The 23,559-nt window shown below is 40.6% G+C and overlaps 1 protein-coding gene across 3 annotated transcripts in view; it reads right to left on the reverse strand.

Annotated features, from left to right (window-relative positions):
• The window catches only part of adra1ab (adrenoceptor alpha 1Ab), a 195,454-nt gene extending 180,476 nt beyond the window's left edge, over positions 1–14,978 (reverse strand). For all 3 annotated transcript variants that reach the window (XR_003986198.1, XR_003986199.1, XM_030435687.1), the window contains exons 1-2: positions 14,852–14,978; positions 8,980–9,211 (exon numbers count right to left, since the gene is read on the reverse strand). The gene's annotated coding sequence lies outside the window, so the exon portion shown is untranslated. The remainder of the gene's footprint in view (positions 1–8,979; positions 9,212–14,851) is intronic.
• Positions 14,979–23,559: the final 8,581 nt, after the last annotated feature.

Genomic DNA, 23,559 nt, shown 5'->3' on the forward strand with positions numbered 1-23,559 from the left:
ATGACAAGGAGAGAAATTCATAGATATCTAGTGAATTCACAAACATGTTCATTTAAAACAGTAATAAATCTATCGATAACGGACATAAAGCGGACATTCATTTATTTACAGTCATTTCAAACACTCATTTAAAATATTGTAAATTTTTAAAATATCCATTAAAATTCAACCAATAGCGAGCAACTATTGGAAGAACTTATTATTAATTAGATTACCCCTTAAATTATCCATTCTGTTAAAATTGTAAGCCATTTAGAAAAACTAAAACAAAAAAATCGGCGAGAGAAAATGAGATAATGAATTAGCTTTTCATTTAAAACTCACTCAGTGTGTTTTTCTTTTATCCAATAATGAAATCAACTGTAACACTCCCAAAATAATAATCTCTTTAATTTGATTAAAATAATGACACGAGTAATGATAGTTAGTTGAGATAGTCCACAGTCTTTCCATGCACCGCCTGGGAAATGCACCCCCACAACAACGCATGTAAGCCCAACAGGGAATTTCAGTCCAGCTGCTTACTTCCTTGCAACCGCAGGGCACAGCCTACCTTTACAGCTTTTTTTTTTTTTTTTTACTGCCTTTGACCTGTAACCATAGACAACATAAGCTTCTTCTACTAAATCCTCCCGCGGCACTGTGAGCACTACAACAAACACAATGTGCGGTGCGTCTGACCACTGCACCAGCCTTCCGGATCGCTATCTTCTTAGGGTTTTACAGTCTTCTTTCTATAAATCCCTGACCGATGGCAGGCCTCATTCTGCCCCCCGTGGCCCCTTCCTGCTCCTTCATACGGACCGCTCTGACAGCCTGAAAGCTTTGAAAAGCTTGTCTCAAAAGAATGAGTAAAAGGGTGTCCGAACTAGCCAGATTTTGGGACTTTTTGAAAAACTGACAACCCAACAGCCACCACTCCAAAAAGCAATCAGCCAGGTGTTCACAGCTGTAAATAACAATGGACAGAGCTTTGAGTACACTTCAGGAGTTGGCATGGATAGAGTTTTTAATCAAAGAACAGATGGAGAGAGTTTGTCAAAAAATCCCAAAAAGTCTCCATACTGCAGCGAAACAAAAATAATAGTTAGAAAGTGTCATCCAAAAAAACAACTTAGAGTGTCAAATTGACTCCTACTAGCATTTAATGATCTGCTACCTCTACGGTTAGTTAAAGGAATGGAAATATTTTTAAATCAAACGTTAAAATTCAATTTGTTATACTCATTATTAATATATGGTAAATCATAATTATTTCACTGTTAGCATGATGAAATGTTTTACAAAAACATTGATCAACCACTTACAAAGTAGTATAAATATCCCCACTCTACAAGAGACAATGACTTAATAAATGGTTTGGAAAGCATTTAATTGCTAGGTAAACTGTAAACTAAAGTTTAGTTAACTATACAGCTGCCATTTATGAATTATGGATATGATAAAACGTTGAATTTTTATGTAGACATATTCCCATAAATACTTTAAACCCATAAACGAATATACTAATGTGTATATATAATATATATATAGATATATATATTATAGTGTAGTAGTTATAATAGATATATAGTAGTAGTATATAATATATAATTATATAATATCATATAGTATAGTAGTAGTATAATATATATATATATAATATATATTATATTATCACACATATATATAGATTATATATATATATATATACCACACAACATCACACCATATATATAGAGATATTATTATATATTATATCTACTATATATATATATACACACATACATCATACATATACATAGGTATTATTATATATAATATATAATATACATATATATATATATATATAGATACCTATATATATATATATATATATATATATACATATATATATATATACATATATATATACATATATATATATATATATATACATATATATGTGTATATATATGTATGTATATGTATGTATATATATATATATGTATGTATATGTATGTATATAGATGTGTCGAAGACAGAGGCCTCTGTTCATCCGGCCAACACTCTGCCAATGAGATACTGAGGCGTCACAGTTTTCCATCATTTTTTATAGCAGATATGGGCTTCCATAAACCTGAGCTTAACCTTTACATTTTCTGTAGTCTGTTCATGATGTCTTGGACTGACAAATAATCCAACATCATTCCTGAATTCACCATGAGCGCTCTACGAGAGTTTGTTCAACTTGAGCTTTGTTTCAAATATTTTAATGTGAAAAACAGGATCGTCATCATACATAGCATCCAAATAAACACCTTTTTTATTTTCTTTCTTCAAAAAAAATCAACAACTGACCCATCCCCCCAACCCCCAGTCCTCTCCAGGAAGATTGCCTGATATTACATGTAGTGTACACCATGTGTTATATAAAGGATCTGAGCCATTATAGTCTTCCAGGTAGGACTAAATGGGCACCAAGTCTTTTCAAATTCTCAGAGCGTGTTCTTGAGAATAATTCTTATTCTCTCTTAATGCAGTTTCCGCCAGCTCAGCCAGAGTTTGGCACTTTCGTCTTCTCCAAAAATAAAACCCCATTAGATAAAAGATGTTGCTGAGCTACCTCCCGTCTCCTCAGTCCGTCTGATCTAAATATCCACATCCAGAAGTTCTGCAAATTGGTCTGGTAACATTTCTCACAGTGTGATGAGGTTTCAGGGAATATCCAGTGTCATTTTGTATTTAAAATAGTGCATATTATACAATACTTTAAATTGTATTAATCAATGTCCTGTATCAATCAAACATGTATGTATATACTTGGCTCTCATCCCAGATATCCTCAGTTAACTGTTGATCCAATTCTGTTTCCTTGCCCTGGTGCTGTTGATCATAGACGGGGCTATTCTCCGCAACAGACCGTACAGACAGGAAATAATTTAGACACATCAAATGTTCTATATATTCAGTTTAGCCACCTCTCCACCTGTTTTCCGGCTAACAATGAAAGGTAAGCTCCCACGCAGTTTTACAGAGCAGCAGTAATGACCGATAAGCAAAATAATTGGGGACTTTCTCGAACAATAGACATTCTAGTGAAGTTTTCCAGTCTGTCCTTAGTCTTTCACTTGGCAGCACCTGATCGCACAGTCGTTGGCAGCCGGCCCAGGGACGAAGAATCTACTGACTGAGCTGCTGGCGTGATGGAGGAGAGAGCTGGGGTGAAGGGGGAGAGAGCGAGAGAGAAAACGAAAGGAGATTTAAACCCTACCCTCCATCTATCCGGATAGGGGAAAGTGAGATCACTGGCAAAAAGAGATTGATGAGCTCCCTGCCTTGGTCAGGACCCAGCGGGGATATTGTGAATGCAGAGTTATGTGCTTCACAGAGTCTTCGCTACAGGGGAATACACCAGACTCTATGATCACACTCAAGGGTTTGATGCAAGCAGACACAGGGAATCAGAGCAGTAAAAATAAAGGAAGGGGCTTTTTTTTCTATTTAAGTAATAATCTATCAAACACATCCTTTTCTCTGTGGAGATTTTTTCTTCCTGGGAAAGAAGAACGTGAAAATTGGATCCCATCTAAGAGGTTTCATGAGTCTTGTACAGGATCAATCAGCACAGCCAGTTGTTTACGGTGCTCCATCTCTTCGACACTCATCAGATAAGTGCAGGAGCAAGGTGAGATGCTAAGGGTACATAAAGCTTCATTAGTGAAAGTTCGTCAGTCGTTGACATCAGCAGGTGCTCGGCTGATTGGCTGGAAGAAAAACTCAAGCACTCTTTACCCTCTATGGGTATTGACTGGACATTACCGGTGGAGGTGACTGAACACACATAAGCTGAAAGTATGAGGAGGCTGGAAAAGGTATTAGACATATGTCATTTTGAGACTGCAGTTCCAGAGTAAAGCTCGGAGAAATTTTTTGCTCTTTTGTGTTGTCTGTTTTAACTTAAAACCCTCATCATCAATAGGAAGCAGATGTGCTGCTATCAGTTTTTTTTTAAAGAAAGAGTAACTGGTTGAAATAAATAATTACCAAATCTCAGTATCATTTATAAAATATCATATATATGTTATATCATAAAAAAAAGTTTCTTCTTTGGAAGAAAATCCACTTAAAACGGTTCAACAGCGACAGCTTCAGACGGAGGAGACAGAGCAGTCTGTGAGAGGAGCAGGGAGCAGGAAGGTGGGGGCTAGAGGAGGACGGAGGGCTTCTGTCCTCCGTGGGAGGGATCTCCTTCCATTCACTCAATGCATTTAGGATTTTTTCATGCTGATCTATGATTGGCTATGACGCGTAAAATGACGCGCTAAGGGAGGACATCCTCCCTTACCAATCAGCAACCAGAATACAAGATTGACAGCAGGTTGGTCCAATAACAGTTCCCAAATTTCATTCTCACATTTATACAACCGTAAACAAAAAATACTTCTATGTATTTTACAGCTTTCACTGCCAGCCATGCTCGGACAAGAAATATGGAGTTTTAAGCGATATTGGAATCGGTTTCAAAGGAAATATAAGCACATTTCTGAAAGAAAAAAAACTGTTTGGAGAAATCAGAGAGAAGCAGTCAGAAACATAATTCATAGTTTTCGTTTCGTTCGTCCTGCTGGAGGACATAGCGTTAGCGGCACGACCGGGACACAATACAGAGCAGCAACACAGTTGTTTTGGCTGATTGTGATGAGTGATGAGTGTGATGTCCTGTGCTGTTGTGAAATATGTACATTGACTGCTGTGGTAGCACAGTGGGTAGAGCAGTTGCCTGCCACACAGGTGACTGGAGATCAAATCCCAGAAGGGGTACACATTGGTATTTTTTTTGTCTTGTATATTAGCCCACTGTACATTATTAGCCGGCCGGGGACACACCAGCCCATGTTAACCGATTGTGTCGTTCACACAACAACAGCCTTTTGCCATTTAATAAAATGTTTTTTAAAGAAGTCTTGTAAGTCATTGTTTTATTGCTTAATTTTCATTTAATATAAGAAAGTAGGGATAAGTAGTTGACTTGTATAAAATAACATGACACTGTGGACTGGTTTTTGTCCTGTCCTCCCCAATTTTTTCAGTCACCAGCCGCCACTGCTATACACACCTTCTGTATATCAGCACTTAGCTGTCAGAGCTAATAACAGTATTTAATAGTGCTGAAACTCTTTATCAGTCATGCATGGATTGACAAAGAAAGTATTCAACCATGTTGATAGTAGATCAGGGAGGTATACCGTCACTGAAACAGGTACATGTCAAGTGCGTTGTGAGGAACAGATGGATGTTATTAAAGGAAAATCAGTTTTTCCAAATAAAAGAACTTTCAGAGTATGATCGGCAATATAACAGAAATAAAATAACATATCTTTTCTCAGCGGCCCGGCACTAAACGACCCAGTGGTTGGGGACCACTGCAGTAGATGACTCATCTGCTGGTTCTTGTTCTCAAATGTTAAGATTTTCTGCTTTATGCTTTATAGTTGTAAATTAAAAATCTTTGTGTTTTGGAATGTGCTCTGGACTCTTGGACTGATAGCAAAACAAGCAATCTGAAGTACAATGGCCTTTTTTTGACTAATGTATACAAACTGAAGACAGAAACAACTATAACCGGCAGATTAAATGTGCTGCAATAACTTTTAACTGTCTATGAAACTATTAAGTTATTGTTATTGCCTGCTCCTGTCTGAAATTTTGAAAATGAAAACAATTTGTTTTGGTGAAGTGCTAAGGACATTTTGAGGTGTCTTGCATGATAGATGATGATTGCTATGTTAGCGTTGTTCCTGGGACAACATAATTAAAGGTCATATTGATCAAGATTTTATGTCGACAAATAATGCTTCAAAAACAATTCATCTACAGAGCTTGCAGAAAGGTGAAGAATAAAAGTATTAATTTTCCTTGAAAGCATTATTATGACTGTTTTGTTGGGCCCAGAATGATTGTTATGTTTATGTCTGTGTCAGAATTCCAAGAGCTTCTACCAAGCCCTGTGAACCAGTAGTAATGTGGTTGGCGTCACAGGGTGGTATCTGTGTTTTGTCAGTGATCAACAGTCTTGGTAGTTGCCAGTATGTAGAAAAACGTACAAATGGCTGAGTTTTACAGTTTCCATATCTTATTGTATTTCCCTAAGAGATTTTTCTTCCTTGGAAAGAAGAACTGGAGAATTAGATCCAATTTGAAAGTGCTCCATCTCCATCTCTTATCCAATGATATTAACAACTTGTGGAATTATGCTCCAGAGCCAATATTGCAACTGACCAATCACCTTTATGTGATGTCAAAGGTATATGACTCAATGAAATAACCAGAAAAACACATGCATGCTTTCAAAACCTTGTTTCCCTGAACCTAATCAAGTATTTCCTTTCCTAAACCTAAACACATAGCAGAAATAGAACTAACTGATCAGTATAATCATAATAATGGGCATTTTCTCATAATTAGAAATGATGGTCCTAGAGTGGCAAATCGCTAAAGTATGATTGATACAACTTTATCGTCAGCTCACACTGAAATTCAAGATGTATGCTCTAGAAGTTTACACACAAATTTGACGTCAAAACAGCGCAATTGATCACTAGCAACGCTGGTCCTGAGACACCACCAACACGACTATCAGATACACTAAGGAGTCTCAAAGCCTGAGAAAAGAACCCGCACTATAGTCCGGTACTACAGCACGGATACTTCTGCAATGCCAGATGGCAGCAAAACTAACTGACTTGTTACATAACATTTAATTGGCCTTGTTACCCTGCTGCATCTTGCTCTTGGGTGTTATTATAAAGGGAACTAGGGAATGTTGCAAATCTCTTTGCTGCAGGATTACACCTAACATAGGTATTAACTGTAAGGTCACTTTTTAAGGTTTACCTTGTTTCACCATCCTCATATTACACAGTTACATATTAATGTTAAATAGCTAAAAATACTTAAATGACCTCAATGTTTTGCATCCTGCAAACGCATTTATTGAAAGGAGTGTAGCTATATCCAACGTGCTGATTTCAGAACAGCTGCACGCACTAGCCAAATGATATTTTTAGCTGCTTTACTTCTAATGACATTTTCCTCAGTAGAATTTATGGTACATGATATCAGACAGAAATAGTGCACCGTTTTCCCACAGACACAGCCTCTGGATCACAACGGACATGTCGAGGAATAAGTGAGCTTTCAGGATGATGGAGAGCCGAAAGGCCTTGCCTGTCGAAAGAGAGCTGAAGAGGGGGCTAAAGCATAGCCAGAACACCTAGTGAGAGCAGACTGACAGCACACTGCCGCAGTGAATCGAAAAGAAAGAAGCAGGAAAAGAAATGGTGCACAGTCAGCCAGATTATCAGGTCCATCATGTCTGTCACACCCGGGGGTCAGAGCCGCAGCGCTCTCCCCTGTCTTCGGCTTTGAAGGATCCTCGCCCCAGCCCGTGGCCTCCTTGTCACCGCCGCCCAGGTGAGGCAGCAGTTGGGTGGCTTCTGCGAAAGCTAGGCAGCTCAGGAAGGGATGTCATGACTGCAGAGGAAGTAGGTCAAACTAACATCCCCCCTCAGAGGAAGGTTCATGCCGTTTCACACCTTGATACGTGAGACTCCGGCGTGAATGTTAGTGACCTAATGGGCCACATGCAAATTCAATGTGTGAATGACCTGAAGGCGCAGATGTCTTATGAGAGCAGAGTGTGGGGTCTTGATCTAAAGAGCATAAAATAATAAAGTCATGGAGTTGATTTGCTCCCATGGACCTCTGTTGCATGGCATACCCTATACCCCCCTTTCTTTCTCCATGTTTTTCTGCCTCTGTCTCCACAGCAAATCATCTAAAAAAAGACATAATAAAAAAAAAAAAAAACAACAAAGAGGGGGAGATGGATACAGTCAGACTGTCTTCCTGCCAATTTGTTCCAGTATCCCACTGTGTTTCTGTGGCAGAAAAAAATCCACTGCCACACACAAAGCATTTTCTCTTTAAAAGGACAAACCATTCAGATTTAATATTCCAAAACTTTCTTAGAGCTTTTTTCAAGTGCATGTCATTATCTGAGTCCGGGGAGAACAAGCCATGGTTTCAGGGGTATGAACACGACAGCGTTTTCAAACCTGTTTTCTCTGGAGTGACGCCGCGAAAAAGTTGATAACCTGTCGCGCTGTCCCTGTTTGGTTAGTTGTCACACGGGGGAAAACACAACCCTACCAAAATGCATCAATAATGCTATGTGGGCAGATTCACTCCTCTCACTTTTAAGAAGTGTCTGGGGCAGGAGAGAGAAAGCAAAAACAGGAAGAAGGTGTTCTGAATTAATCTGTGAGAGAGCATTCTCCAGGTTGTTGCAGTTATACAAAGCCCCTGTTGAGCAGACCACTCAAATCCTCTCTCTGTCAGCTGCAGGAAGAACTCCAATGTTTTTTTCAGTGTGGTTTAATGAAGCTGGAAGGTGCAGTCATGTGCCAAAATATCAAGAACACAATGCTATTTCATTGCTAGTTCAGGTCCTGCCCATACTCTCTCCCAATGCTACAAATACAGAGTCAGAGGCTCGATGCATTATCTATGAAGCTCAAGGTGCCCCTGGGGCGTCATTTCTGGAAGGTTCCCTTTTGGCATGGAAGTATAAAAAATGAATAAAGTCGCCATCAAGGTCACAGGACTTCTACCCAGTAGACATAAATTTGAGTCTTGTGTATAACCAAAAGTCAGAGTGTGCCTGTTTTTAATTTGCCATAAGTAGCACAACTAATCTCGCATACTCGTTTTAACCCTAAACCTCATCCTAGCCAAGTGGTTTTGGTGTTTAAACGTAACAAAACTGTGTGCCTTACCAACCTAAACACGAGAATAAATATGTATGTCTGCAAACCACAGATGTGTTAATATAAAATATATATTTCTCTATTTCACAACTTTCACAGTGCTGTGCATATGGTCTGGTAAGATTCAGGCACAAAAAAAACAAACAAAAACACTTCAGTCAGAAAAAGATCATCTGTTGGTTTGAAATACCTGTTTTGGTTTGGCACGAGGTCTTGTTAAAAAAAAAAAACCAGCTGGTTTTGTCACTGCAAGCTTCACTGGAGATGTTCCGACTTCTGGTCAAAAACAACACTTTTTCTGTTGCCACAAACATGGCTGGAAGATTTTCCCAGTCCTCTTCAAAAAAGATCCAGTGGTGTCAGACTTGCAAATATTGAAACCCTGTCCTGAGCTGTGGTCACTGGCTCCCAGTGCTTTTTGTCTGTAGATCAGAAAATCAGAACGTCAGGTCATACATATATGTTGTCAATTTGATATGACATGCACAGTAGAAAGGTCAATATGGTACTTAGCCTATGAAACGTACAAATGCAAATGTATTGGTGGGTTGCAGAAACGTTGCCATTAATACGTGACACGTTACCGTTTTTTCAAGTAATATTTTGAAAGTCTGACCGGACGTTGCCCCGCTTGCATGGGTTCAGTAGAGAGTTAGGTATAGCGTCATAGTTTGAATATAAGAGTCACTGACCAAAGCTGCCATTTTTTGACGAGCTGGGATTAAGAACATGTTGCCAGGTCCCACGTCCATACATTCTGAGGCCAGCTGCTACAGTAGCATCTGTTGATTTGGCTCATCTTTGTCCAAGTATGCACAGTGAACCTGGCAAGGTGAGCTGTTTATCTCAAACTTGCAGAGCATATCATGTAGTTGAGTCAGATCAAGGCTGGATCACAGTCCCACCACAATGGAACCACTCCAAGGTTAGGACGTGACCGGATGGAGAACTGGAGGAAAATATTGTCCTGGTCAGCATCCAGAGTGCCAATGATGTGCCTGCTTCTGTCCAATGAATGGTAACAAAATATATTTATTCCCAAAATAAAATTCTTTGGGAGAAAAACAAGCCCACACACTGGCGGTAGGACATGCTGCTCGGCCTGGTTGGCGCATTGAGCCATGTGGATGTACACAACTACTGGTGATTTCCACCCTTGACATCTGTCAATGCTCCAGAAAAACAGCAATTTTATCGCATGCTTGCAGACTGGCACATCTATGCCACTGAATCTCAAATGGCTATATGCTGCGCACGACATTACAGGAGCATGAGTAATACTGATGAGATGCCAAAACATGCCATTTCGGAGTAGCTTAAGCTGTCTTGAAAATAGCAATACATGGCGTGCCTGGTTGGGGCATATTGACTATGCAATTGGCCTAGAATAAAGGGAGTGAAAGACAGCCTCAGGTTCAAAAGGTTAATGGGACTCATTGAGGGATCTCTGAAAGTGCTCTAACATCAGTGTTGAAACGGCGTGAATGCAAAGTGCTTAAGTACCATTTGGCGGTGTGTGTCTTCTTTCTCCTTCTGCAGCACCACTCACACTCACACTGTTGTGGAGGTGGACAAAATGATCACTATGCAGGGTGACGAGGTGAGGCTGGTGCACTGCTACAAGAAGCCGGGAGAGCACGGCAGCATAAGAAAACTGGACTTGTGTGCGCCTTCGCAAGAAAGGGTAGGCGGTCTTCGCTCAGACAGTGACTTCAGGTCTTTTAAAATATGCGAAAGACCATATCAAATGTTCCGCCAGTGACTTGCAGCGGGGCTAAAATGGTGCACTGCCTGCTGCAGTGGATGAAGAAGCTACAAAAAGACATGGGAAGGAAGGTAGGATAAATCAGCACGAAGAAAAAGCCTGACACCGACTGTGTGGCCAACATCCTCGCAACCCACAGTGATTCTTTTGATCCTTGAAAAACAACAAGGAGGCCCATAGGATAGAGGTGTGGGAGCTATACCTGTGGTGTGAAGAAAATAGCCTGTCTCTCAAAACTCATTGATTTTGGGAAACTTTATTTTACCTTCACTTCACTGTCTATCTATGGTGTTGCTGCTGAGACTTGCAGCAGTTTTAAATTTTTCAAGATTTCAGGTGTATTACAGTCCTGCACTTGGCCAGCCCAAAAAAAAAAAAAAAAGCAGATCAGCAAAGGCTCCTCTTCCCTGGATGTCTTTTGAAAATGGTGTGCCAATTAAGAAAAAAATATGGTTAGGTTCTACTGGCGTACAACTGAAAACACCTGAAGGCTTAACAGTGTCGCATGGTACCTCGACTGTCAAATATCTGAAGCAGCTCAGAGAGGATGTAGTCTTGGTTTCATTTAATGAAAGGAATGTAGCCCGTAGAAAAGTACAGCAAACAGTGTTATCATAATGAGGTACCTATCCGAGCCGTCATCTATTTACTACATTGTCACCATCTGAGGGTTTCTAAACACTATCAAGGCTCACACCACCTGCTTAAGGCGGTGAGACTCATCAGCAGTCAGCCCACGGGGTCACGGATGAGATACTCGCTGCCGATTATTCATGGATGAAATCAGTGGAACGTGTTGATTCTTAGCCACGTTGCGGTTTAAAAAGATGGAGTGGGCCTATCTTGAGTCCCTCCTCTGATGATTTAATGTGTAAAATTGAAATGTAAGTGTTGTCATATTTGTTTAATGTGCAGTGTTTTGAGTTTCAATATGCAAAGTTGCACTCTTATTCATTTATACACGGTCGGTTGGGTTGTAAGCTGTCCAGAGGGGTGTTGCCAGAGCTCAAGCATTTAATCGCATTGGAAGGCCTCGCCGTGCTTTTTAATGTGTGTGACAATAAACTGAACTGAAATGGTTTTGGGTCCAAGCTGGAGGAAGTGAAAAAACAAAAGCTGCCAAATTGGCCACCAGCGACATTACAGACCAGTTGAGGTATTTGTTTACATTGCATATATTCATGCATATCAAGGGAAATTTATGTTGATACTCTAAATACTTTGTATCAGTTGATGCTTACAGATAAAAAAAAAAACCCAGAAGAACACATTAATGCACCGAATCGCATAATTAAGAGGAAAGTGCTGAAATTAAAAGAAGAATTATACAGAAAAATATACAGAAAAATAAACTATTCACAGTGGAGTGTGGACAGTTGGGGTTGGTCTCACAGCCTGAGGAAAGAAGCTGCTCTGTAGTCTGGTGGTGCGTCAGCGGATACTTCTAGGTGGTGCAGGCTGTGGCTGGGGTGGGTGTTGTTAGCATGCTAACTTCAATAGAAATAATGTCAAAACTCTTTTTCATTCAGAATTTGTCGGTAATATTAGCTTGTTTTTGAACGTTTTTAAATAAAACACTTACATATTGCTCCTTTATTGTAGGAATCCCATGTTCCTCAGACCTGTAGTTCCACTTTGTGGTAATTAGGCCCGTGTCATGTGTCTAGAATGCCTGTGCCTATATCCAGCCCAGAACAGGGGCATGTTTTTTGCCTCTTTATATCAACAAACATCTCCTTGGTTTTGTTGACTCTGAGCAGTTGATTGTTTTCTCTGCACCACTCTGCACAGTTGTTGTTTTGTTATTTTCTCCCGATATGAACTCCCACTGTTGTTTGTTATGCGGCCGCTGATGGTGTTTAACTTCATAATTGAGTTATTTCCATATCTGGGATCGCAGTAATGTGTCTGTCTTTGGCTGTTGCGAGGTCTGAGCACAACGGAGCACCTTTTAGGAGACCTCTGAGTAATATTCCACTGCAACATCATCAGAGCACTGATACAAATTAAGAGAATAGTTTTTGGAGGAATACTGTTCATCCCGCGGGTGCCGCAGACTTTTTAGAATCTATGACAAGAAGAACTGAGTTCTGGAGGCTCCTTATCGAGACTCTTTATGCTGATTTTTTTCTTCTCTATTTTCCTAAATGTTCTGATGATGGTTAGAGCTGAAACAATTTGTTGACTCGTGTATTATACAACAAAAACTGCATCAGCATTTTTTAAATAATCAATGAATTATTTGCTATTTCTAACTTCACAAGTAGACATTGTTTTATGTTTTTCACTTTTATGTCATTACCTCCACCAAGGGGGTTATGCTGTCACATGTGGATGATTTGTTGGTTACACACAAAAACCACAAAACGGATTTCCACAAAACCTGGACGGAGGATGAGTCTCATCCCAGAATAGACCCGATTAACTTTTGGTGCTGATCCGCATAAAGGGAGATTTTCTAACTTCCATTAACATTACGAGATAGGGTTTTTTAATGGAGATCCGAGATCTGGTCATCTTAAATCATCGTAAAGCAGTAATGGGTGGTTTAAAATTTAGAGTGACACAGGCCTATTCAGTCAGGCTTGGTTGAATTGAAGGGGACTGTTTGGCCTTGGCAGAGGTATGTGCTCTACTGAGTGTCATTCTAATTAAATACTGAGCTTTAGACGGTTGGTCTGTATATTTACTGCTCATCTGTATTCAGCAGTTAAAAATCTGTAAAGACTGAAGTACTTAGTATTTAATTAATGAAAAAAACGAACAGACATCAGTTATGAATAGAACTCCAGTTGTCTCATGTATGAAAATATATATATATATATATATATATATATATATATATATATATATATATATATATATATATATATATATATATATATATATATATATATATATATATAAAAAAAGGAACAAGTATCAATATGAATGACAAAATAATTATGGTGTGTGTATAACATTTACATTAACATTTTTAGGGGGTTCCTTTTATTGTGGAAGCTATATGTATCAACATTATTGAATCTTTGTTCCTTGAATCAGGCTGCGCGACCCGCCGAGATTACTTTCCGCCATCTGCTTCATCATCGCTCGTTGTCACTCTAATATTTTCAGATCTCAATTCCCCTGTAAGTTTGGCATTAAGAGTGCAGCATGTGATGCTTTCACATTTAATTTATACAAACAGCTAATCGTCATGCATAATGCAGCGAGGCAAGTGTGGAAACAAGCTCACAGGCTTTGGGTAATGTTAATTGAATTTGAAGATGCAGTATCTCGTAGACAAATTGTTTGTGACTTCATCTCATGCCGTAATTACTCATGTTAGATGAGAGTAAAAAACATGGGACAATGTTAAAAATGCATTCCTCCACGTACCAAAAAAAACATGATACTTGCATTTCAATCTCTCAGGGATCGCACATAATGCAAATGTGCCATCTGCACGCCTTTGTTAATGTAAACCTGTTACGAGTGCACACGAAACTTTATATTTCATGTGTACATTCAGTGTCAGTTATATAAACTACAGCTGTTTGCTAGGGAGCAAGGACTACAATATACCGAGCTATCAACCTTTAGAGTTGATAGATACAATAAAAATGAGAAAGTGCTTTTTATCCCTGTTAACCACGTCTTTGTTCGCCCACTTCAACCATATTTTTTTCCAATCAAACCTGAACAATTGGTCAATTGTTAATGTTCAGTTCTTGTTCATTTCAGCGACGCCACCAAAAAATAAAGCGATCAAAAATCAGCGGAATGCTGTGTTTAAGAAACAGAGCACATCTTTCATGAAATCCTTGCAAAAATTCAGTCTTGTCTACGTTGTGCTCAGCCCATAAACGGCAATTAAAGTTACCTTTCTCACAGCTGCCAAATGTCAACAGAAAATACTTGCTTCCAGCTAGCTATCAGCTTATTCATGTAAAGTACAAGCAAAAGTAAAAGCACAGAATATAAAGCACACTGTCAGGATTAATGAGACTTCCCCACACCTCCCACCCATGCACTCTGGTGCAAGAAAACCCACACACACACACACGCATATTGGGGCCATTGCATTTAAACTTTAGTCCAGCTGAAACAGATTGTATACCTGACTGCTCCGGTCTTCCAATAAAAGATTAACCCTGAGTAGGTTTCGACCCGGTGAACACACCTTAAATGCCTCTGCGTCAGATAAAAACCTTCAAGTATTTTCTTAGCAACCTGGATCAGAGCAGCTGCTGACATTTCTATAGAAATTAATGGACACCGAACTAAAGAAATGGGCAAACAAGTTTGTACTTACCCATAAAAAACAGAGTCTCAACTAAGCTGGGGACCTTACGATGCTCAAGTTGTGATGTTGACACTGATACAGCTTCTGGCTGAGTGGGTGGCGAGGCCCTGTAAGGGTTTCTGCGCACTGTCTTCTGCTCAACTGGCAGCCTTTAGCCCAATTCCCTGCTCTGACTCCCTTCTTCTTCTTCTTGGACTGCCCGTAATGTCTGGCGGGCTCCCAGTTTGGCTCATATTATGAAAATTTGTATTTCCCCTGAATCTATAAATTGCTAGTACAGAAGGCGACATTTGTCAGTTTACTGTTGCCCTGGTAAAACTATCTCATGATTTGCAGTGGTTTTCATATTGAGTGTCTTATTGTATTTCATGAGAGCTGCAGGGAGCTATTCCGGAGAAAGACAGTTCATCAGTTAATCAACTGTCTTTCTCCAAAATAATTTTTTGCAGCTTTGAGTTACATGTTATGTTAACATGTAGTGTTTCCTCACCAAAACGCATTTGCATTCCAAGTGTAAACCCACAAGAGGTGACCATGAGAACCTGTCAATCACAAGGCTGCCATGCCCTGAAGCATACTCTGCCTTATCGTCTATTTTACATGGGACCATAATTTATAAAGCAACATAAAACTGAACTGAAGAAGACTTGAAACTATAGATAGAGAACATTAAATTCCTTAGGAAACGGTTTACTGAGGTAATAAATCAAGACTGAAGGTGCATCATTTTCTCATAAGCTTACATACAATTGGACTTCTTTTTGAAAACCAGTTGAGTCACTGCCTGCTGGCCTTTGGCCGACACATCCTCGCGCCAAATTGACTAAATAGGTCTACTGCCTCCCAAAACTGCAGTGTTCTCAACAGTGTTCTCAACAACACGGCCATGACAGCATTACAGTTCTACCGACATGTGTACGAAGCTGAACATTCACAGTTTGGTTAGGTTTAGGCAAGAGAATTACTTGGTTATTCAGGAAAAGATTCTGGTTTGGAAGAAAATAACTGTTACTTTCTTCAACTTCAGTTACAAAAGTATGCTTTACAATGTGTACATGACGTAACTTCACTAAATTAGCAAGTTTAAAGAATGCCCTTTTGTCTTCTGGTTTCACACTGAACACAAACCGTCCATCCCCAGCCTCCTCCCTGAGCAGACTGTTTCGCTCTTGATACTGCTTCACCTGGCTTCCGCCTTTCCGACTGCTTTCACACCCGACCGGCCTTCTCTCCCATATTTATTCTGCCACTTACTCAATGACACTTACACGATGGCTTCAGCTTACATATTCAAGTCACATTCTCCAGCTCCTCCGGTGGGAGGAGGCATTCCCAGTACAGATGGGATACATTATCCCACCAGCGTCTTCTGGGTTTATCTCAAGGGTCTCTTCCCAGGTGGACATGACTGGACTGTAGACCTCCTAACATTCAATCTGCTACTATTACTAGAAGATTACATCCTTAAATCTATCACATGGAAAACTGGTGCCAATCATGCTGGAAGAATCTTGATATTACTGTGCTTTTTTCATATCTGTCAAAAGAGGTTATAAATGATTTTGAGCTGCAGGATAGAGGAACATTATTTTGAAGATGATTCCCAGAGGCAAAGTGCAGTGCAGCCATGTGTGCATGTCTATCATACTGCCGGTTGCTGTTCAAGATCAACTGGATTGCAGTAATTGGTCCGGTTCCTTTTTTGATGTGATGTATGTTTGTGGATGTATCAAACTGTGCCTCCTGACATCGCACAGTGGATTTTTCTGTGGATTTCCTGCCGCTCCAGCATCAGCTTATGAAACCCTCCTTGCTCTTTAAACTTTTTCCTCTCCACAAATAAGGGAAATAATCACAGCTTGAGGGGTGCTTGTCATTTTTTGTGGAATGGATTTTTGTAGCCCATAAAAAGAAAAAAAGAATTGATTTGCTTGATTTGATGATTTGGAGTTGGAGAAAATATGTTGATACATCTGGGTGAGAAACTGTGTGATGTCTGATTGAAGAGTTTTTCAGACATTAAGGTCACGGTATAACCTTTAACACCAATTCGATGACAATATTTTAGCCACACCCACCCTTTTGTGTACTCCACAAAGTACAGACAGACCAACTGTATCAAAGGAAAAAGAAACATCGTGTTAAAACAGATCAACAAGCGGAATCTTAAGCATCAGCTGCAAAATTATTTATGGCCTTTGGAGCTGTAGTCTCTATCCCATGATGTTTTCAAAAGCCTGACTGAAACCTTTCAAAAAGGAATTTCTCATTTAAAGGGGAAACTGTGCCGTGCATAGGCCACTGTCTCCAATACCTTGAAAAAAAAAAAAAAGGTAATTTGGTCCAAGAATCAATTTCTGTGGTCACGTCTTCGAATCAGGAAACAGGCATTTGAGATGGTACCGGACGGTTTTCATTTGTTGATCTTAGCAGTCTCCATTTCGTTCACGATCGTTGCTCTCTGTTAATGGAGCGGAGAGAGGCACTGAGATGAAGCACTCGGGAATGAGCATAAAGTCGCATCCTTTGAACTGTCGCAGAAAATCAGACCTTAGTCCCTCAGAATGCGATCCACAGTCCGAGCAGCATTAAACATCCTGAACAAGGTTACAATCAGACCAGGACAGAACAACACAGTGTCCGAAAAGATGGAGTCCAATTTGACAGAGGGAATACAGTACCATGGTGATTTTCCTTCCAGGGTCTGAGTTGACAAGGAACTCTTACTGAGCTTACAGCAGCTAACCATATTCAGCAGCAGTAAGTGTTTACTTTAGCGGTAATGCTACCGGTATCTGTCTACCAGAAAAATCCATAAATCACTTGGTGCTTCAACAGGCCTCCGTCATTGTTCTCAGAGGACACATACAGCCATGGTCCAGAGGTGTTCATGGAGAAGCTGCTGGTTATCAGTACTTTTATAAGCTCAAACAAGCAACAACTTACAACAAGTAAAGTCAACATTATCTGTCCAGATGCTCTAGGCACTAAAACTCTAAAGAACCATTAGAAATGCCTATCAAACTGCATTTTTTGGCCATTGTTGGGCCTGATACTGTCGTATAGGTAAGCAAGACATATTTGATTTCATGGGGACTTTAAGGAATCTGTCCTGAGCCCCTTCAAGATATCTGATCCAAGAGGCCCTGCATGAGAACCTCATTTCAGCCACGTGCATCTAAGATCCATGCCGGTGGTCACTACCCACAGCTTGTCACGATAATTGCGGGTTGAAGCGCAGATGGACTGGTAAATTAAGAGCTTCAGCCTCTTGCCTTTGTTCAACACGACGGTCCTGCATCTGCATACCTCGAGATGCAGCACCAGCCTGCCCGATGAAAGCAAGCTCGAATTCATTCTCGCCAAGATCCTTCACTCAACATCTCTCTCCCAACCCAGCCCATCCCATTACTCAGTATACAGAAAACACAGCTTCAGACTTCAAACGAATGTTATGCGACCAGATGAGAAAGTTCAAACTTAAAGGTGCAATATGGAAGAGTTGGTCACTTGTTACGTTCACCCTTAAAACAAACAGGGGGCAGCATATCACCAGAGTAGCCGCTTACTGCTGCTTACTCTAGCTGCCGATAGCAATTTAGCTCAATTGACAATGCAGTGAACAGCTAGCACAAGAGCTTTGGATCATGATGGGCAGTGGCTAGTTGATTAGCAAGCTCACTTAAGCAGATATCTTTTCAACACGATACAAAACTGTTATTTCTTCGTATCTGTTGTCAGTTTTAATACAGTCTGAGTCAGTAGCTTCTATTGCTGGTGTATTTTGCAGCTGTGAGCACTGAGTGAAGCATTTGAAGATTCTCCAGAAAATAACATCACAATGACAGAAAATGCCAATGCAGGCACAGGGGAAATACTTCTATAGCAGATGAAATCATCAAAACACGTTTGTGCCCTGCCCACTGCTTCTGAGCGAACGTAGACTGCCGTAACCTCTCCACCCGCTCCCCAGGCGTTGTGATTTTTTAGTTGTAGTGGGGTGTTGAGGGGAGATGAGGGAGGCACCAGGCGCAGGGTTTGTGATCATATTTGAGACCTCGGCTGCACTTTATTGGTTCACTGTAACAATCGTCGTCTTCCCTGCTTTCTATGACACTGCCTTATGACTTCATCGCCTTTGTCAGTGGGGAGCAAACTTCTTTTTTTTTATACATAAATAAATAAACTCAGACAACAAATCTAGTATGCAAAAACAGTACATATAATTAAAGGCCTGAAATAAGGTCTGGGGTTACCACTGGCTTGAGATATTTCCGTTTTGTTCTACAACAGAAAATTCATCATTAAATGTCCTGCAATTTAATTGTAAAATGCTTACGTGTCTTAAAGAGGTCATATTATGCTTTTTGGGGATTCGCCCTCCCTTTGATTGTGTTATGTAGCATTTTTGTGCATGTAAAAGGTCTGCAAAGTCCACCCCACAGGGAGTCACTGCTCCTGGCCTTGACTTCACCTACTTACGTTCATCAGTTGTAACAGGCGTTACATATATAATTTTCATACATTCATATATATTCTAAAATATATACCAATGTACCGCAGTTATGCTTACCAGCTGTAGCGGTGTTGTTTTGAATGATTTATAACGTCCTTGGATCACACTATGTCGCTCAGCATGACCCTGTTGGCTATGTCCTGCCTGCCAAATGATGCACAAGTGCAGCACTCATCAAAGATTGAACAGAGGCGAGATGTCTCATGTGGTAGCTAAAATGGAGCGTTCGAGACACAGTGTGAAAAGGGACACTGAAGTGATGCACCATATGAGAAAAAATGATGTGTTTCTTTTTAAAATTAAAGGATGTTAACCTCTTCTACTGGGACCCCCTAAATAAAAGTATGAAAGTATGAACCCGAATTAGGACGACATGACCTCCTCAAAAATGCCCGTTGCCAGCAAGTGTCTAAATGAGATGACAGAAGTTGTCACAGACATTAAATGTCATCATGCCGAAAACGGATCTACTCACTAGTCCGTCTCTACAGGCGGACAATTACACACTAGTCTAACTCCAATTTGTAGTGAGATGCTTAGCGGTGCAGTCAAGTCATTTGACCGCAAAAAAAGCCTGTTTATAGCCCAACATTAGCTTTTTAGCCTAACGCTTTAATTTACGCTTTGAAAATCAGAAAAGTGGTGATCATCAGTGGAGATTATCTTGCTGAACAAATCAGATCAAGCCCTCTTGACATTTTTCACTCAGCCGTGGACTTTCAACTCACGAGGCGCGCGCTCCTATTTCTGTTTGCTACTTTCTAGCCTGGAGTGCTACATTAATCCTCCCCTTAAAAGGCCTGATTTAATTAAAGCAAAAAAAAAAGGAAAAAGCAAAAGCAAAAAAAAAAAAAAGCAAAGCACAGAGAATGAGCCGAAACTTGTGTCTTGTTTACCTCTCGGCTATTTGCTTGCCTCAGTTTAAACTTGTACCTTCCATTAATTGGTTCTTGAAGTGCATTAATCCCTGAGAGATAGCTTTATAGCGCTCTATATTCAATGGCGGGCATTAAAGAGCCTGCAGCAGCACCTTGCCTCCTCCTCCTCTGAGACGGGGGGAAACAGTGGGTGCTTTCTCCAGAGAACAGACAGCCGTATTCATTAGGATATTCACGGGTGCAGAGGGACGGCTGAGAGCAGCTCAGTGGCATACAGTATGCAAAGCAACGGTTTCACCAGGAAGGTGAGCGCTATACCAGCACATCCATCGTGTTTCTGCCAATCGTGGATGCATTTTACCCGATGACGACGTGCAGTTTAGGTCCCTTTTTTATCAAGTCATTAAGCCTGCACCTGCTGCTGTAACCAAGGTGTTCTGTCTATTCTGCACACAACTGTGCACAATAAGCAAACAAATTGTCTTGTCAAACAAAGGCGCATGTTCTTTTCCCCCCCCCCTGCCAGAGAGAAAATGTGGTCTCGACGGAGTTTCCATGGATGCATTCTGCAGCTTTTAGGCTGATGCGCAACAGCGGCAGCCCAAAAGTACATCGTTGCCAAAACAAAAAAGAATGCTGCAAGGACACGCTGCCTGTCAGTGGCTTTCAACAGCCTAGCCTCTGCATTTGGATTTCTTCCTCTTTATTTCTTTTTTTTTCCTTCTTTTTTTTTCTAGATGGATCTGGATTCAAGGAGATGTCCTCAATCCTCACAAATGAATGCATGTAAGCGCGGGCACACACACACACACACACACACACACACACACACACAATCATCCCATCCTACGTGCCCTCCCCTCACGGAAAAAGTGCCATTGTGGAGTTTGAGCTGCAGTGCGAGTTAAATTGATGTGGGGAACACTGTGCACTGTTCACTAACAGTCATCTGCCGCCTGCTGAGGAGAGAGACGGTGATGACAGTGATGACCGTGTGTGTGTGTGTGTGTGCATGCGTGTGAGCATGCAGAGGGGAAAGTGAGAGACGGGGGGATTGCCATCACTCGCTGTGTCAGTGGGAGAATTAAAAAGCAGGCCGAGGCAAGGAGGAAGATATCGCGAGACAGGCAGAGAAAAGAGGTGAGGCGGGCTGCTCATTTCAGAACAGAAGGAAATGTTTTCTCGCCAAAGGTCTTTGTAATAAACTTTAAAGGTGCACTGTGTAGTTCTGGGGAAGAAACTTTCAATGAGAAGAGAAAGATCTTCATTGAGTGTGTTTTCATGCCTAAACAATCTTGCTGACCATAATGGACAGCACCATTTCACATTGTTCTGCTTTGTTTATATGTGGCGGACCCTGCCACCTTTCTAGCTCCAAACAGTGTTCTGGGGACCTTATTTTCACCCTGAGAACAGCTTTTTTTATTCGGTCAGTGAAAAATATAATTCTCACCTCAATAATACTGTACATTTTTTCAAACATCTTACGCTGACATTGAATGTTACCATTTACCAACATACCAATGCACTGTGTGTCCTGGAGACCTGACTCACCGGATGTAGACTGTAGGTATAATTCAGACACTATTTCAGTCTGCATTCCCCTCCTTTACACTATCTGCATGTTACATGTATAAAACTTGGTCGCGACCTACATGCTGAAATTGGTAAGGCAAGTTTATGTGCACAGTTCAGACACAAGGCAATTTGAAGTGCTTTACAGTGGCATACAATGACATTATAATACATTTTAAAAAAAACAGTAGGAAGACACCAAAAAACATTCAAAGTTGAAAATGGAAAAAAAATAAAATCAAATAGAATAGGTTTCACAGGGACAAGAAGATAAAAGTTGCAGTGCAGTTCAAGATACTGATGAAAGCTGAAAAATGAAAATGATGAAAAAAAGGAGTGGGGAACATTTTTTCATCTTTTTTGGTTAGCCTTTTTTTTGTTTTTAATTTTTTTTTTCTTTAGCCTTCAATCACTTCACAAGACAGCCTCTGGATTCGAATGCTGCTGAGGACTCACTTCACCAGGTGAGACCCCAGGGCTTGAAAATGACAAGTTACGGTCACACTAGCCTGGCCGCTTAGATATCTTAATACCAGGCTTTGCTGTTCCACGTGCATATGGTCAGCCAAAACATGTTCCCCTGACATTCATTTTGCTGGGTCTCCTTCCATTGCCCTGTGGTCCCATGCGGAGCTGTGATGCACTGTGCGCTCTTTCCCCTGTTTGTCAGAACCAGCGTTAACTTTTCCAGCAATTTGTGCTACAGTAGCTCTTCTGTGTGATCCGAAAACGCGGGCTAGGCTTTGCTGCCCATTTAGCTATTTATCAGCTTTGTTAAATACCATGTTTGGGCCATCCATCCTTCGAACATTAGCCCCCCTGATGATGGCTGAATGACCAAAACATGATTTTGAATAAAGCTGATGAATGGCTCCCCGGGTGAAGCTCATGACTCATGCAGGCTACTTAGGTTGAGGCTCGGGGGGTTTGAATACACCCTGTAGCTTTTGTTGCGTGAACTTCTTTCGACGCCTGTAGCTGAAGCTGAGAAGACGTCTGAGATTACGCTGTTGAAACTTTGAACCCCTGTAGCGAGCGTTGGAAAAAAACGCCTGAGAAAGACGTCACAAGCGCGTTCATTTCGGCTCTCCATTGAGTCTTTTCAATGTCCTTTCAGTCTTTTCTTTTCTTTTCATGCTGAATTGACATCTTTTGGATATGCGTTTGCTCGGTGTGTGTGTGATAACCGCTGCAGACGAGGAACACCCAACGAGACCTCCATTTTTGGAGATGCTCCTTCCCCTTTTGTCCCTAGGCAAAGTCACTTTCGATCCTTTACGCCTGTCCATTTTCCCCGCTCCCAACACATCGACTTCGAGGACAAAATTGCCGCTCGCTGCCTAATATATATCCCACCCACTGACAGGTGCCATTGTAACGAGATAATCAATGTTATTCACTTCACCTGTCAGTGGTTATAATGTGACGGCTGATTGGTGGATTCCCGCCACGAGCGTCTCAAAATGATTCACCCATTTAGAATTCTTCCTCCACTTTCTCTTTATTTTTCTCTTAACAAGATTTTAGACTTTCATCCCTATGCTAATCAAAGTTTGCTTGCAGTATTAATCCATCAGATGAATGGGAAAATAAAACCCAGGAAAGACTTAAAAAAAAAAAAAAATCTCCTCATTTAAATAAAAAACAACAAAGCCTGCATGAATATCATCGAGCCTGACAGTTCACCCTTGAATAAGTGTTGCTGCTATAGTCCTGTATAAAGTATAATATATCATACTCCGTGCTGT

The sequence above is a fragment of the Sparus aurata genome, chromosome 12 (assembly GCF_900880675.1).
Source record: "Sparus aurata chromosome 12, fSpaAur1.1, whole genome shotgun sequence".
NCBI classification, from domain to species: Eukaryota; Metazoa; Chordata; class Actinopteri; order Spariformes; family Sparidae; genus Sparus; species Sparus aurata.